We start from the raw sequence: 18,589 nt of genomic DNA, 5'->3' as shown, positions 1-18,589 counted from the left end.
TCGGGTACACTGAGGGAGAATTCAGAATGTCCAATTCACCTAACAAGCACATTTTCCGGGACTTGTAGGAGGAAACCAGAGCACCCGGAGGAAACCCACGCAGACACGGGGAGAACGTGCAGACTCCACACAGACAAGCCGGGAATCGACCCGGGTCCCTGGCGCTCAGAACCAACAGTGCTAAATGTCGTGTTGGGTGTTCTGGTTCACAAACAAGCCAACAATGCTGGAAGTGGTGTAATGCTATTTTATTAACTGTTCAACTATGCTAACATACTGTAAACGTGGGTATAAGCAATACCAGCTTAACTGTGGACCCTTTCCTATCACTAGCTATGGTGAGGCACTCAGCACATGGTGAATGTCTGTGATGCAGGCTGTGAGCTCTGTGCTCTGAGCTGGCTGCTGCTAGAATGAGCGGGAACTCTCCTGTCCCCTGTCTTTATAGTGTTTGTGCTCTCACTGGTGATTGGCTGCAGTGTTATGTATGCTGGTTGGTCCTACTGCATGTCCATCAGTGTGTGTATGTGATTGCACCATAATGTACTGATGTATATTATGACACTAACCACTGTGCTCATGTGCCCTCCACAACAAAAAAATGAAATAACTACTGGACAGTTGTAGATAGACATTTATCGAATGAACCTGAAATAATAAAAGCACTGAAAAATTCAAGTTGGAACTAAAATTTGAACTAAAAACATCTTGTATTTATATAAAATAAAAACTTAAAATGCAGAAAAACCTCAGCAGTCCTGGCCATTCCTGCGGAGAGAGAAACAGAGTTAACGTTTCACGTTCAATACGATTCTTCTTTAGAAATGGAGAGAGGTAGTAATGTGATTACTTTCAACTGCAAAAAGCCTATCATATGTTGAACTCACTCGAGTTCCAAAAAGAGTCATCTTGGACTCAAAACGTTAACTGTGTTTCTTTCCCCAGATACTGCCAGACCTCCAGAGGGTTTTCAGCATCCGCGGTATTTTGCGTATACTTCTACAGTGTCTTTAAAATAATGAAACATCCGAAACTTTAAAGGAACATTATAAACCAGCTTTGAGGACTTCCGGTGATGACTATGTACTGAGCAGTCGCACATCAGGTGGCTCTCCTCACGTGGATCCGAAAAATAGCCACTTTGTAACGGTAACTCGGCAATTCATTCCCCAAACCTTTGTAAGACTGGGGAAGAAAGAGAGCAAAACAATGCCCAGAAAAAGCCAGTCTAGGGCCGAACAGTGGAAGGGACCAGGAATGGCAGCAATCGGACGAGCCGACCAGCGCTCGAGGTGGCTGAGCGCAAGTTTCTCCGAAGCGAGGAGGGCAGAGCAGCCACGAACAAACCTCTCCCACACGGTGGGGGCAGAGCTGGAAGGCATGCTTCTCTGAAGCACTGAGGGAATACCAGCTAGAGATAAAAGAGGACCATCAGGCCACAGTGAAGGACATGGTGGTCGAAACTCTGACACAAATACAGCTCGTCCTGAGCAGAGTGGAAAAGAGACTGGAAGCCCAAGAGGCTACCATCAAGGACATGGAGAAAGCCGCAACCGCCCAGAGTGATCGGATCGTGTCACTGGAGAAAAAGGTGGCGAGGTTGGTCGCAACGAAGGGCAGCCAGAGGGGTAAAGTTGAGGACCAGGAGAACCGCTCAAGAGGCAAAACCTGCGGATTGTGGGCGCACCGGAGGGAATCGACGATAGGGTCCCCACGATGCTGGGCAACCTGGGGGAAGGGAGACTTACCCAACCCACCAGAAATAGACAGGGCTCACCGGTCGCTGCGTCTGAAACCCAAAGTCGGGAAACAACCGAGGGCAGTTATAGCCAAACTGCACCGGTACCAGGACCGGGAAAGAATCCTGCGCTGGGCCAGGCAGTCCCAGAACTGCAGCTGAGAAGGACACAAAATAAGAATATACCAGGACACTAAGGCTGACCTGGCCAAGCGCCGTGCGGAATTTAAAGGACGAAGGCAGCACTGTACAAGAAAGGCGTACGCTTTGGGATGCTGTACCCAGCAAAGCTTTGGGTCACATACAAAGGCAAAGAACACTTTTTAACAGCCCCAGCCAGGCAGACACGTTCGTCGTGGAGTGTGGATTGGAACAGCGACAGCAGGGGAAGCGATAAAGGGCCCCTGGCAAGGAGCAGCAGGACAGTATCGAGCCGACGTGGGGGTTTGGGGGGGGGGGGGGGGGGGGGGGGGGCACCTTCCCATTGAATGAAGAATTCTTCCTGAACACACTCGGCAAATTTCACTCCATTCAAACCCCTAGTGCTATGACTGTCCCAGTTAATGGTAGGAAAGTTAAAGTCCCCAACTATTACCATCCTATTTTTCCAGCAGCTATCTGTTATCTCTTCACATATTTGCTCCTCAATATCCCGCTAAGTATTTGGGGGCCAATAGTACAGTTCTATTAAAGTGATCTCACCCTTCTTATTTTTCAGTTCTACCCATATAACAAACACTCGGATATATCCTCTCTCTGTACTGCCGTGATACTGACCGTAATCAAAAACTCAGCTCTGCCTCCTCTCTTTCCTCCTGTTCTCTATTTCCAACAGCATCTGTACCCCGGAACATTAAGCTACCAGTCCTGCCCTTCCTTTAGAAATGTTTCAATGATAGCTATAATATTCCAGTCCCACGAATCTATCCATGCCCTGAGTTCATCTGCCTTGCCAGTTAGGCCTCTTGCATTAGAATAAATGCAGTTGAACCTGTTTCGCTGCCTCCCTCTTTTTTCCTTGCTGACTTTTGTATCTATCTTTACTACCCTCCAACTTCCTACATTGGTACCCAACCACCCTGCCACATTAGTTTAAACCCTCCCGAACAGCGAAAGCAAACAACCCCCCTAGGACATTGGTTCCAGTCCTGCCCAGGTGTAGACTGTCCGATTTGTAATGGTCTCACCTCTGCAGAACCGGTTCTAATGTCCTCAAAATCTGCATCCCTCCCTCCTGCACCATCTCTCAACCCACGTATTCATCCCGTCATTCCTACTCGGGCATCTGCTGAACCGGAGGTGATCGTCTCCCTGGATGCAGAAAAGGCATTCGACAGAGTTGAGTGGAAGTACCTCATAACCACTGGAGCGGATCAGGCTTGGAAAAGGGTTCACCCCCTGGGGGAGGCTTCTGTACAACACTCCCATGGCGAGCGTACGGACAAACACCACCAGCTCCCAGTACTTCCAGCTGCATAGGGGTACCAGGCAGGGATGCCCGTTGTCCCGGCTGCTCTTCACTCTAGCGAACGAACCACTAGCGATCGCACTCAAATCAGCAAACAACGGGAGGGGGATCGAAAGAAGAGGCAGAGAGTACAGAGATTCGCTCTACACGGATGACCTGCTCCTCTACATCTCTGACCCACAAAGCAGCATGGAAGGAATCATCACGCTCCTGAAAGAGTTTGGTGCCTTCTTGGGCTACAAACTCAACATGAGCAAAAGCGAGATCTTTCCTTTGAACCCGCAATGGGGAGGGGCAGCGCTGGGGGGACTGCCGTTTAAACAAGCCAGACACAAATTCTGCTACCTGGGGATCCAAATCGCTTATGACTGGGCGGGGTTCACAAATAGAACCTCACCAGTCTGACAGAGGAAGTAAAAATGTACCTGCAGATATGGAACACAGGAACACACTCCCAATCTCCCTGGCAGGGAGAGTGCAGACGATCAAAATGAATGTGCTGCGCAGGTACCTCTTCCTACTTAGATCTGAAGTAGGCCATTTTCCAAGACCATATTTTTACCTCATCTCATCAAACATTCTTCATTTATGAAACTGTTTTATTGGACTGATTGGCACCATTTAACATTTATTGGACTGATTGGCACCGTTTATCATATAATGTGCCCACAATGCAGAAGGGGAAACACGGATGGACATTCGTTTAAATCCCCTTCTGCACTGATGGAAGACACTTGTTCTGCCCAGCAATAGCACGAAGCTGCATCTTAAAACGGCCCCATGGCCAGGAGATCGGGATATCTGCGAGTCAAGACCCTGGCAGTGGGATATATGGCACAACTGTATTGCAAAGACTTATGAAAGAATGAAATAATATATTAATAAAATGGCCAAGGCAGGCAAAGAAACCAGAATAGAAGGGATAAAAGAAATGTATAGATTAGATTAGCGTCCCCCACACACACAGCAGGGCAAAGATGACATTAACACCTCATCTAGCAAACACAGAAACAAAAGCATGGCACAGCCACAGACATCGGAGGCCGATTTAGTTAAGGAGACACATCAGGGAGATAATGGGAAACACATTAGAGAAGGGAAGGACACCGGAGCGAGCACAGATAATCTCATCAACACGGACACACTCCATACAGATGCAAATTGACAAAGATGCATATTCTCAGTTTAAACCTGTCTGAGAGATCTAAATCAAAACTACCCTTTAACTATTATGTATGAGCAAATGTTCCTGCTCGAATTTGGATTCCTATAAAAATCCAGAGCGAATGTGTAATTGTTGAGATCAACGTGGACCAAGCCACTGTTTCTGAGCTGGCTGCGTGGGTCTCCCTGAAGGCTTCAGTAATTGTACAATAAAGAACAACGCTTTGAACCTTGCCTTGAGACTCGGCCTCTTGACTGCACTGGTACAAGGGATTTTTCCCTACAACAGATCCACCCCGATCTATATCCCCAAGGCCTTTTTCAATTCATTGGACAAATTAATCATGGCATTTGCATGAGGGGGGGTGGAGAATGCTAGAATCCCATAGCATATCCGAAAAAAAACAAAGTCTAGTGGGGGGTGGTCTAGCCCTCCCAAATCTACAGTACTACGACTAGGCAGCGACAGCAGAAAGAGCGATGCGATGGATAAAGGAGCCAGAAGCTGCATAGGGACCTCTCTCCGGGCCCTCCCCGTGGCGGCATTCCCATCCCCACCCAAAAAACAAACCGGCAGCCCAGTGGTGGTAGCCACCCTCCAGACCTGGAACCAGCTACGGCAACAATTCGGCCTCACCGAAATATCCGACAAAGCATCAATCTGCAATAATCACAGGTTCACACCCACCGACGCCACGTTTAAAAGGTGGAGACAGGAAGGGAGGGACACTGACAGTCAGGGACCTATACACCGATGGCGGGATCACAGCACTGGACGAATTGACGGAGAGATTCCAGCTAGCTCAGGGCAACAAACTCAGATACCTGCAGCTTAAAAACGTCCTACGGAAGAAGACAAGGACGTACCCTCGACCGTGACGGACGGGACTAGAATAACTACTAGATGTAGACATTCTAGGCAGAGGGAACTGTAGCGACATGTAAGAACGACTGATAGAGAGGGACGACACTGTACTGTATGCGGCGAGGAGGAAATGGGGGGAAGACTTAGTGTTCAAAATCGGGTGGGGACTCTGGAGCGAAGCACTACATAGGTAGGAAGATTCAACCTAACGCAATTAAAAGTGGTACATAGAGCCCATTTAACAAGAACCCGAATCGGACTTAAATACTTAAGGTTTGTCATAATATGCACCCATGCACATCATGAGGTAAAAGCAGGCAGTGACAGGCACCCAGGTGAGCCAATCAACATACAGAACAGAACACGACCAATCACCAGACAGAACACCAGAGGGGGGCTTCCAACTATAAATCACACGAGGCATCAGCACTCTGCGTCTTTCCACTGGTGACAACTGTATTGACAGTCAGGGTGTACAAATCATTCAACATCTTCTTCACATGGATCAGAGCTAGCCTGGTCGAGATAGTTAGAGTTAGTTTACTTAGAGTAGTAGAGAGTCAACCCACAGGCAGCTGTGTGCTCCGTTACTGAAGTTCAATAAATCTCATTGAACCAACGCCTACGTTTGGTGTATGCTTTATCGTTTAACTGCATCATTTAACCCCAACTCAAAATATCCTACTCCACTGGGTAAATGTTTTATGATCAAAGCAATAAAAGCAAATTTAACCTGTGACCATGATATGTGCAATATGTATATTTAGTCCCATGTTCTCAGCTTTCTGCCATCTTATTAGGCAGAGGGGCTATTAAGGTGGGGTTTAAAAAGCGATATGAATTTTCATTAAGTTTCAGAAACCCAGCAAAAGGGTAGCTCATGTGGCAACAGTAAATTGTTATTCTTCTGGTATTAACAATGGATAAAATTAAACATGTGGTGACCAAACATGGCCTAGTTTTAGGACCAGTTAAATTGGACATTTTAAATTAAAGAACTGGGCATTTAAATCAAACTGCAGTCAAACATCAGGCAGGATGGCAATTCCGGCTTGACCAAAGTCAAATACACAACCCACAAGACAGACTGCCAGAACATGTCTGGGCCTGACCCGTGAATCACCAATCAAGAGATCATTGATCCTATTGATGTACAGCGATTTGTTTTGGGTAACCCAGACCGAGCCAGACTCTCGGGCACCCAGCGTTCCCACCGCTACCTTATATGGCAACAAGGCATGAGCAAACCATACCACCGCACAGGGGAACCTGGGATGGGCCCCCAGTGTCTTGAACAGCGGTCATCTACTAATTCATTGGTTGTTGGGATGCCTTCCTGAGGCCTCATGGATAGAAAGCCAGAGACGCTTCTGGGAAGGCGCCAAGGGAGAGGGATAAGGGTAGACGCCCAAGACACATCAGGAGCAAAGACTCCACGTGGGAGGTGAGCTTGACCATCCGTATGATTGACCAGAGTAGGAGGGAAGGAAGGAAGTTGCCAACGAGACCCACATTCGTGATGAAAAGTCAGAGAATAGGACCCACCGTTCAACCAAAGCCATCTTTTCGGGGGGTATAAACGAATCTTGGGTATCTCTAGTATTTTGTTTGTGTTAACCAAGGGTTAACTTTATTGTTGTCAAATAAAATTGGTTTGGTTTTACACTTAAGTTGTCCTCTTTTCTCCTCAATAATAAAGACATCTGTGGAAAGCTTTTGAGTAAATAAACTGGTTGAAGTATGTGAATTGGACAGATACAACATACAAAAGCAAAATTCTGCAGGTAATGATCATTTGGAATAAAATAGAGGGCGGTGTGAGCTGGCTTCAACAAAGAACACTCAAAGTTATAGAACTGACTGACACCACTGACGTGAAGAGAAGTTTGTTTTTCATTTTCAAGCATACAATCTTCCATTGCTCAGTGGTAGCACACTTGCCTCTATGCTGGAACGTTGTGGGTTCAAGACTTGGCCGCAAGATCCAGGTTAACACCACAGAGCAGTTTTGAAGAAAAATGGTTTTGAATAACTGGGCAGCATGGTAGCCCAGTGGTTAGCACTGTGGCTTCACAGTGCCAGGGTCCCAGGTTCGATTCCCAGCTGGGTCACTGTCTGTGTGGAGTCTGCATGTTCTCCCTGCGTCTGTGTGGGTTTCCTCCGGATGTCTGGTTTCCTCCCACAAGTCTCGAAAGACGTGCTGTTAGGTAATTTGGACATTCTGAATTCTCCCTCAGTGTACCGAACAGGTGCCGGAATGTGGCGACTAGGGGCTTTTCACAGTAACTTCATTGCAATGTTAATGTAAGCCTACTTGTGACAATAAAGATTATGTATTATTATATGTTTTGGATGTGGTGTTAAACTGAGGTCCCGACAATATTTACACCTCAATAGGATAAAAACAGATTATTTGATCATCATTAAATTGCAGTTTGTGGGACCTTGCTGTGTGCAACTTTGCTGCCATGTTACTTACTTTACTGTGATGAGTGCACTTCAATGGCTGTAATGCTGTAAAGGGATCACTTGAGATGGTGAAAAGTGCTATTAAAAATGAATTTGTTTTCTTTTTATCCTTTTTACAAGCTATTGTGCATTCTGCAGTCAACACTTTTTTTTGCACAACGCTCAGGCCTGGGCTGACCAGTAGCAGCTAACATTTGCACAAACAAACGCCAGACATGACCATCTCCAACTTGAGAAAGTCTAACCATCTCCCCAAGATATTCAGTGGCATTACCATCACTGTACCCTCCATGAGCAACATCTAAGGCTTACCACTGGCCAGAAACTAGACCAACCATACAAATACTGTGGCTACAAGAGCAGCTGGCTAGCAATGGTTAGCACTGTCGGTTCACAGCTCCAGTGTCCCAGGTTTGATTCCCGGCTTAGGTCACGGTCTGTGTGGAGTCTGCACGTTCTCCCAGTGTCTCCGTGGGTTTCCTCCGGGTGCTCTGGTTTCCTCCCGCAGTCCAAAGATGTGCAGGTTAGGGGGATTAGCCATGCTAAATTGCCATTAGTGTCCAAAAAAAAGGTAGGTGAGGTTACTGGGTTACGGGGATAGGGTGGAGGTGTGGGCTTAAGTTGGGTGCTCTTTCCAAGGGCTAGTGCAGATGATGGGCTGAATGGTCTCCTTCTGCAGTGTAAATTCTATGATTCTATGACTAACTCACCTCCTGACTCTGCAAGGCTGTCCATTATCTACAAGGCACAAACCAAGAGTTTGATGGTATAGTCTCTACTTGCCTAGATGAGTGCAGCCCCATCAACATTCAAGGAGCTCAACACCATCCAGGTAAAATCAACCTGATGATTGGCACCCCACTCACTCACCACCTCCAACATTCAGTTCCTGCACCACCAATGCACAGTAGCAGCAGTGTGTACAGTGTACAGGATGCTCTGTAACAGTCACCCACGCTCCTTCCACAGCACATTCCAAACCCATGATCTAGAAGGAAAAGGGCAGCAGATACATGGGAACACCACGTCCTGAAAGTTCCCCTCCAAGATACACACCATCCTAACATGGAAATATGTCATCATTACTTCACTGTCGCTGGGTAAAAATCCTGGAACTCCCTTCCTAACTGTGCTGTGGTTGTACCGACACCACAGGGACTACAAATGTACAAGGCTGCAGCACACCACCACTTTCTAAAGGGCAATTAGGGATGGGCAATAAAAATACTGACCTCGCCCTGACGCCAACGTCCTGTGAAAGAAGTAGAGAAAAATTCCTGTTTTAATGGAAATGAGCTGGGCAAACAAACACTCCAAGGTGGCGGATGGTCATATTAAATACTATGAAGTTGCATGCCTCATAGTTATTTGATGTTTAACTGTTGGTCTGGGTTTCTGGATCCTTGGGAAATATGATAGCCAAACCCAAGCAAGGGCTGTCAGATTTGGAAAGTTGCGCTTACCTGCCAGATCCACATATCTGTCCTGGCAGCATTCCACAATCCCGTTCTGGGAATTCATCAAATATCTCCACCCTCCAACTCTCCTTCCATGTTGAAACTCTATAGTGCGCAGAGAAACCCTAACTTCCTGGCTCCCCACGCTCTCTCCACTCCCATCACTGCTCCTGGCAGCTCAGGTCGAGTTAAAATCCAGAACATGGCACCTGAGCCGGCTTTTTGGAGACAATGTAATTGTTAGACAGTCCAACATTTGCTACTGCATCAACTCTATTCCATTAACAAATATGTTACAAAGAACCTAAATATTTGGTCAAGGCCATTCGGGGTGTTACATCCCTGGGAGCAAATATCGCAGTGTAATCTAACCCCCACAAAACCTTATCGCTCAGATTACATAAGGAAATAACTAATACCCGTAAGCCAGAGAAGATATTTACGTCACAATTCACCTGCCTTTTCTCACAACTTAAACCTCCAATTAATCTAAGAATTGTAATTTCTATCCCTCATTCACATTTTGGCAGGTCAAACCAATAGCTTTTAGCATGAACTTGAACAAATATCTTTTAGAAGTTTAGGTCCACCTTTGTGTCACGAGTTCTACTTTCTATTTCGAGTATTACTTCTTCAGAAAGTCATGAGTGTCGTCAGACAGGAAGGAATCCCTTCTAATTGATATTAACTGCTATGTATTTGGGTATCACTGCACAGATAATTCTGATGCTTGCTCCTGATAATTAATTCTGATATTTTCTCACATATTTAAGCAAGACTAAAACATGTCTGTTTTGATTTTTTTTCTGTTATGAATGCTAAACTAGTCTGTTTCGGATCTGTTGATAAATGCCCAGAGTCCACCGATTGTCTCATATTGATCTGCAGTGCCTCACTTATATGCCTTGCAGTGTGACTTTGTATTCTTAGCATCTTCTTGTCCTTTGAATTCTTTTAGACTGTCTGACACATCTATCCCCAAGCAACATGGGAGCAAGAATAGGCCATTCTGCCGCTTGAGCCTGCTCAAGAGGTGGATAGCTGATCTTCTAATGTCATCTTCCCGCAATGCCATTGATGTCATTGGTATCTAGAAATGTTATCGATCTCTGCCCAGTAATTGAGCCTCCACAGTCCTCTGGGGTCGAGATTCACCACGCTATGACTGAAGAAATTACTAATTTATGTCAGACACAATGAGCCATAACATTCTCAGAGTGGCAATCAGTGGCGGATTGCCATTCCATGCCAAATTATCTTGATGGATTTTCTTTCGTTCCTGTTTTGCCCGATCTTCTGACTCAGGCCAGGCAAGATTCAGGCAGTGCAACGTGCCCTCAAGGACCAGCATTGCACTCCAGCTCCTTCACAGTGAAGGACATGCCACCTTTTTTTTTTAAAAATGGCAGTAGCTGTCGCAAAATAGGTAAGTTAAAGGTCCTACTAAAATTGACATGCCAGGGAGAAGGCAGGCGGATAGGATTTCAGGAGCGAGATGTTGGGGGCGGGGGTTGGATCTTGAGGGGGGGGCCAGATTGGACCCTGTGGGTTGGGTCTGCAGGTGGAATTCCAAGAGGGATTCCCCAGCGCATCGTTGGAGTACCCACCCCAATCCAACACAGGGAAATTCAAATGTTACGGGCCATTAATTCTGTTATTATCAGCTGTGCTTGGGGAAGGCCTGTCACATGTCTTCCCTCTTAAGAAGTAATCATTCAGAATATTACTGAAGGCAAATTATTAGGAGGCAAAAGAGGGGGAGGTGTGGCGCTGCTAGTCAAGAGCAGTATTACGGTGGCGGAGAGGATGCTAGATGGGGACTCTTCTTCCGAGGTAGTATGGGCTGAAGTTAGAAACAGGAAAGGAGAGGTCACCCTGTTGGGAGTTTTTTATAGGCCTCCTAATAGTTCTGGGGATGTAGAGGAAAGGATGGCGAAGATGATTCTGGATAAGAGCGAAAGTAACAGGGTAGTTATTATGGGAGACTTTAACTTTCCAAATATTGACTGGAAAAGATATAGTTCGAGTACAATAGATGGGTCGTTCTTTGTACAGTGTGTGCAGGAGGGTTTCCTGAAACAATATGTTGACAGGCCAACAAGAGGCGAGGCAACGTTGGATTTGGTTTTGGGTAATGAACCAGGCCAGGTGTTGGATTTGGAGGTAGGAGAGCACTTTGGGGACAGTGACCACAATTCGGTGACGTTTACGTTAATGATGGAAAGGGATAAGTATACACCGCAGGGCAAGAGTTATAGCTGGGGGAAGGGCAATTATGATGCCATTAGACGTGACTTGGGGGGGATAAGGTGGAGAAGTAGGCTGCAAGTGTTGGGCACACTGGACAAGTGGGGCTTGTTCAAGGATCAGCTACTGCGTGCTCTTGATAAGTATGTACCGGTCAGACAGGGAGGAAGGCGTCGAGCGAGGGAACCGTGGTTTACCAAGGAAGTGGAATCTCTTGTTAAGAGGAAGAAGGAGGCCTATGTGAAGATGAGGTGTGAAGTTTCGGTTGGGGCGATGGAGAGTTACAAGGTAGCGAGGAAGGATCTAAAGAGAGAGCTAAGACGAGCAAGGAGGGGACATGAGAAGTATTTGGCAGGAAGGATCAAGGAAAACCCAAAAGCTTTCTATAGGTATGTCAGGAATAAGCGAATGACTAGGGAAAGAGTAGGACCAGTCAAGGACAGGGATGGGAAATTGTGTGTGGAGTCTGAAGAGATAGGAGAGATACTAAATGAATATTTTTCGTCAGTATTCACTCAGGAAAAAGATAATGTTGTGGAGGAGAATGCTGAGCCCCAGGCTAATAGAATAGATGGCATTGAGGTACGTAGGGAAGAGGTGTTGGCAATTCTGGACAGGCTGAAAATAGATAAGTCCCCAGGACCTGATGGGATTTATCCTAGGATTCTCTGGGAGGCCAGGGAAGAGATTGCTGGACCTTTGGCTTTGATTTTTATGTCATCATTGGCTACAGGAATAGTGCCAGAGGACTGGAGGACAGCAAATGTGGTCCCTTTGTTCAAAAAGGGGAGCAGAGACAACCCCGGCAACTATTGACCGGTGAGCCTCACGTCTGTAGTGGGTAAAGTCTTGGAGGGGATTATAAGAGACAAGATTTATAATCATCTATATAGGAATAATATGATCAGGGATAGTCAGCATGGCTTTGTGAAGGGTAGGTCATGCCTCACAAACCTTATCGAGTTCTTTGAGAAGGTGACTGAACAGGTAGATGAGGGTAGAGCAGTTGATGTGGTGTATATGGATTTCAGCAAAGCGTTTGACAAGGTTCCCCACGGTAGGCTATTGCAGAAAATACGGTGGCTGGGGATTGAGGGTGATTTAGAGATGTGGATCAGAAATTGGCTAGCTGAAAGAAGACAGAGGGTGGTGGTTGATGGGAAATGTTCAGAATGGAGTACAGTCACAAGTGGGGTACCACAAGGATCGGTTCTGGGGCCGTTGCTGTTTGCCATTTTTATCAATGACCTAGAGGAAGGCACAGAAGGGTGGGTGAGTAAATTTGCAGACGATACTAAAGTCGGTGGTGTTGTCGATAGTGTGGAAGGATGTAGCAGGTTACAGAGGGATATAGATAAGCTGCAGAGCTGGGCTGAGAGGTGGCAAATGGAGTTTAATGTAGAGAAGTGTGAGGTGATTCACTTTGGAAGGAATAACAGGAATGCGGAATATTTGGCTAATGGTAAAGTTCTTGAAAGTGTGGATGAGCAGAGGGATCTAGGTGTCCATGTACATAGATCCCTGAAAGTTGCCACCCAGGTTGATAGGGTTGTGAAGAAGGCCGACGGAGTTTTGGCCTTTATTGGTAGAGGGATTGAGTTCCGGAGTCGGGAGGTCATGTTGCAGCTGTACAGAACTCTGGTACGGCCGCATTTGGAGTATTGCGTACAGTTCTGGTCACCGCATTACAGGAAGGATGTGGAGGCTTTGGAGCGGGTGCAGAGGAGATTTACCAGGATGTTGCCTGGTATGGAGGGAAAATCTTATGAGGAAAGGCTGATGGACTTGAGGTTGTTTTCGTTGGAGAGAAGAAGGTTAAGAGGAGCCTTAATAGAGGCATACAAAATGATCAGGGGGTTGGATAGGGTGGACAGTGAGAGCCTTCTCCCGCGGATGGAAATGGCTGGCACGAGGGGACATAACTTTAAACTGAGGGGTAATAGATATAGGACAGAGGTCAGAGGTAGGTTCTTTACGCAAAGAGTAGCGAGGCCGTGGAATGCCCTACCTGCTACAGTAGTGAACTCGTCAACATTGAGGGCATTTAAAAGTTTATTGGATAAACATATGGATGATAATGCCATAGTGTAGGTTAGATGGCTTTTGTTTCGGTGCAACATCGTGGGCCGAAGGGCCTGTACTGCGCTGTATTGTTCTATGTTCTATATTAACTCAGGTGTTCATTCTCTGTTTCTACTGTATTTGTATCTTTATTGTTCTCATCTCTGAATTTACTGAAGAACTGAAAGAAGTTCTGATTGTACGTTTTGTTTCTATGCTTTCTTTCTGGGACTGAAATCCTCTGACCACCCTTTACCAAAATACCTTTGTGAATTTGTCTGCTTTTCTCCTTGCAGAATTTTTACATCAATATTTTCGCTTATTTCACTTCTCATTTGTTAATCTATTACGGTCACATTTGGTAATCCAGGTATGTTACTGCCTGCATGTTCAAATTATGCCTATAAATCTGTTCCACTAATTTTATAGAATATCCCCACAAAATTGCCTAACTTGTCCAGGATTAAATACCTGTCACCTTGACTTAAAATACCTTGATTTAAAAAAGAAATTTAGATAGTTACATGGGTAAGATGGGTATAGAGGGTTATGGGCCAAGTGCGGGCAACTGGGACTAGCTTAATGGTAAAAACTGGGCGGCATGGACTGGTTGGGCCGAAGGGCCTGTTTCCATGCTGTAAACTTCTATGATTCTATAAATTCTAGATCATGCTGAGCATGATGATTGGTTTCCCAAGGATATTATGACTTCCATTGTCTGCCTGTTGCCTGGTTCATTTACATAACCACGTTTAGATCGACAGTGCCCCATGTGATTTATTTAAAGTACTGGGTCCTGAAACAGTCATGCATTAAAATTTAGCAGCTCAAACTCTAATCCCACTTTAGTTTTCCCAATTTGTATCTGGTTGATGGAAGTCACCCATCAAAATAACTGTCCTTCCTGAATAGACACCATTAAATGACAGCACCTGTAAAATAAATTGTGAATTAAAAAAAAAAAATGTTTTCTCTATATTTAATGGGATCAAGGAAATTCCATTCATTGCTTTTCCCTCTTCCCTGGATTTGTGATTAGGAAGACATTTTAATGTTTTTAGGTATCATTGTCAATGATTTTCTTATTCTGTTAGCGTTTATACATTCAATAAAATATATTAATCTGTTTAGTGGACATTTCAATTTACCTTCCAAGATTGCAGCACCCAAACCCAAAATATTAATTATTTTATAAAATGTGAAAAATTATACATCATAAAATGTACAACATTGTGGCTCATTAACCTGACAATCATGTTCTTTCCTTATATCAGAATTACACGTGTCCCTCAAACATTTATAGTATTATAGGACATTGTGAACATTCATTTAGTTTTGTATTGCTCAAAGTCTGGTGAGATATTCATTTTGTTGCTACCTGACTGGTAAAATTACTTTTCTCCATTTGTTGTGCACGTTGTTCTGATATAAAGAACCTGAAGGGACCAAAAAGTGATCTATTTTCTAGCTCCTGTTAGTCACGAATGAAGTGTCTCCAACAAGAATGAAGAGGGCCCCATTAAGATTTACATTTGCTAAGTGAACCCATCTCATGAAATTATTCAAGGTGGCATTCGTCATCAAAATACATGCTGAAAATCTAGTTCGTACAGTTGGCAGAACACATATCAAATGGCGAATTTCCAAAATATAAGACCATTTATAAAGCTGATAAACTTAAAATATTTCATGATAGCCTTCCATTTTGAAGTCATGCAATACACATTCTTTCTTCATGAATAATTCATAATTCAAAACCAGCTGTAGGAAGCAAATTCAAAATGATGCTCAATCAAACCCAATGTTCAGGATACAAATAATTATTTGGATTACAAAACTTGCTGAAACACCACATTTTTATTTCTTATAGCTATTCTGGAAAAATAGTCAAACATCCCAAGATATCTCACGGGAAAGTGATCCAACAACATTTGACAGCAGCCACTTAAGGAGAACGTCTGGTCAAAGAGGCAGGTTTTAAGGAGATCTTGGAGGAGCGAAAGGTAGAGACATTTCGGGAGGGAATTCCAGAACTTAGGGAAATGGTTGCCGAAGGAACAGCCACCAATGGCAGCACAACAAGAGTTGGTATTGATGAGCATTTTTAAAAAACCTTAAGAGTTCAAAGATTGTCCTTGTTCATATTGCAAAATTAAAAATATCAGCATGATTTAATTTAAATAATCTTGCTGAGAAAAAAGAAGAACAACTTCCTCAAAAAAGCAAAGTAACTAAGCACATTGCAGGAGTTTTCCTTCATCCAGCATACTGGAAAATAACCAACTTTATTTCAACTGTATTATTTGTTCCATATAATAACTTACAGTAGTAACACCAGAATTCATTTTCAATGAGTCAGAAATAGTGAAACAGGTCTAGTGCATGACCAATGTCTGAATTACAAGTGAATTGCCTCAAGTATACTGCTCCCCTCAACCAGTAGAAATACTGGGGAGAGAAGTAATCAGCAAAACCCACTTTGTACACTATTTCCAGCAGCTTGAAAATATAATTCAATTTTGAAATATAATTCATATTTTATCATTTACCACTCTTAAGTTTAAAAAAAAATATTGACCAATTTTACCTACGCGCTCCTGATGATGAGCCTGGGCTATTGGAAATGCATCAATAAAGCGTGACCAAGATTTCCCAAAAACATGCTACCAGCAGGAGAGGTCATGTGTCAGAATCGCACATTTGGGAAAAATGTTCACTCCAGCTTTATCAGTGGCTGGCTTGTAACTGTCAGTTGAGTCTACAATTTCAGCATCAGAATTGAGACAGCATTTTTGCAGTATAATTCAGTAAGACTAAAAGGACATGGGTACAAAAACTCAATTAAATGGTAACAAAAAAGATCATTAACTGATCAGTATTGGATAGATTTTTTGAATTAGTTCATCCATGTAGAAATACAGAGACCATTATTTACCAATTTGGACATGAAGGGACACAGTTGATTTTTAGCTTTCCACCCCCTCAGTCGTACAAACAACAAGCTTTCAGCCGACATCGTATACAATGAGATTCAATTACTTGCTTCACTCATCATCCATTTCAAGCATTCTATTTCTGACTGCCCTAAACTACATCCATCTAATTCCCTACAGGTCACATGGTCGCAGTACAAACAACCTTCATTAATCTTATAATTCAATGGCTTAATTATTAAATCTTGATCTCCATGGCCTTTGATGAGCAGAAACATCTTGGGCGGAATTCTTCCAAAAAATGACCAAGTGTCAGTTCGGGCAAAAGAAATCGGTACAACGTGATTCCAACGCGATCTTCCCGCACTTGGTCATACTTTTGGAGGTGGACTTGATTTGCACCTGCACTGGGGCGGGGCCCAAACACACCTGCAACTCTGACTTCACAGAGATCGGGGGGCCGTTCTGTAAACGGCGACCCGATCTCAAATTGACTGTAAAGGCGGCCCCCCCCCCCCCCTCCACCCTCCCAGAATCAATGGAATGGGGCCAATGGGTCTCTCTACTGACTGCCCCAAACCCCCCCCACTTCCTCAGGTGAGCGATATCCCACTATGGGACTGGCAGATGCTGCCCCACGCTCCTTCGGGACCCACCCCCTACCTTCAGAATACCACTCCTTGGCTGTGCCAACCTGCCCCCTAGCAGTTCCAGGTTGGCAATGTCAGGGTTCCAGCCTTCACATTTAGTCTCTGATAGTGGAATCTAGTCGTACTTCCTTCCGGCTTTACACTGTGCAGGAAGAAAACCGGGTGCCGAGAGAATTGGGCGTTCAGATTGTCCCAGACATAATGGTTCATGCTAATGACTATGAACCATTATGTCAGCTGCAGCATGCTTAAAGCATTGCGCACTGATCGATGCCCAATGCAAATACCATTTAGGGGTTCTCCCACTATCTCCTAACATGGCAGGATTTGCGCTGGGTGCAACATGGCAACTTCCCTGGTTTCTTTCAATTCTTCAAAATCACTTTATGCCTTTTGCATCTCCAACCGGCTATTATCTCTTGGGCCTTATACCTGTTGTCTGCTCCCAAACCTATGCCACCTTTCCTGGAACTTTGAATCCCTCCAATCAAATTTCCACCTGGCCACGGTACCAAAATAACTCTTAGCAAGGTCACGAATAACACCCAATACAAATGTGACAAACTAATGTGTCTGGTTCTTATCAACTTGTCTGCAGCCTTAAACATGGCTGATTATACCATCTTACTGCAACACCTTTTTTACTGTTGCCCAGTTGGGTGGAACTGCTATTACCTGGTTCTTATCCATCCCATTCCCCACCATTACCTCTGATTTCCCAAAGGGTCTACACTTGGCCTTCTCCTATTTCTTATCTACAAGCTGCCTCTTGGTGATATTATCTGAAAGCACAATGTTACTTTTCCATGTGTACACAACAAGAAACTCAATTGCAATACCACTTTGCTCAACTAGGAGCGAGATGAGGAGAAACTTCTTCACTCAGAATTGTTGAGATTTGAAATGTGCTGCCTGGGAGTGTTGGAGGCAGATTCCATAGGAGGTTTCAAAAGAAAGCTGGATACATATTTGAAAGTGATTAATTTAGAGAGCTGGAGAATGGGACCAGCTGTTGTGGACACGTGGGTCGAATGGCCTCCTTCTGTGCTATAAATAACAAAACAAAACTCCTCCAAGGTTGCCCAATATCTAAGACTGAATGAGTTGGAATGTCCTTCAATTAAAATTGGAAAGAGCAAAGCCATTTCTTCGGTACTTAACCACCAGCTCCATCCCTCTCCCTGCCAACTGTCAGAGGTTCAAACAGAATATTCACAACCTTGGTATCCTATCTGATCCCAGCATGAGATTCTGCCCACAAATCTGTACCATCACAAAATTACCTATTTCTGCCTGCATAATAATTGCCCAACAATGTTACCCCTTTTATGGAGAATGTCAGCTGATAAAGGAAATTACACGGGCCAGTCTTTACTTATTCGGATATTGATTTAGAGAGTGAAACATTACAAGCATACACAACCTAACTCAATCGCACCACAGTTTCAATAAGTGTCGCTTTATAGATGTTCAAGCGAAACCCCAATTAATACCCATAACCTGTAGAAATGAAACATAATTAATATGCAATCAACAG

At 44.4% G+C, this 18,589-nt stretch overlaps 1 protein-coding gene across 2 annotated transcripts in view; it reads right to left on the bottom strand.

Annotated features, from left to right (window-relative positions):
• The window catches only part of man1a1 (mannosidase, alpha, class 1A, member 1), a 591,384-nt gene that overhangs the window by 271,300 nt on the left and 301,495 nt on the right, over positions 1–18,589 (bottom strand). The window lies entirely within an intron of this gene.

Source organism: Scyliorhinus torazame, chromosome 4 (genome assembly GCF_047496885.1).
Source record: "Scyliorhinus torazame isolate Kashiwa2021f chromosome 4, sScyTor2.1, whole genome shotgun sequence".
NCBI classification, from domain to species: Eukaryota; Metazoa; Chordata; class Chondrichthyes; order Carcharhiniformes; family Scyliorhinidae; genus Scyliorhinus; species Scyliorhinus torazame.
This window is presented reverse-complemented; position numbering and strand designations above follow the sequence as displayed.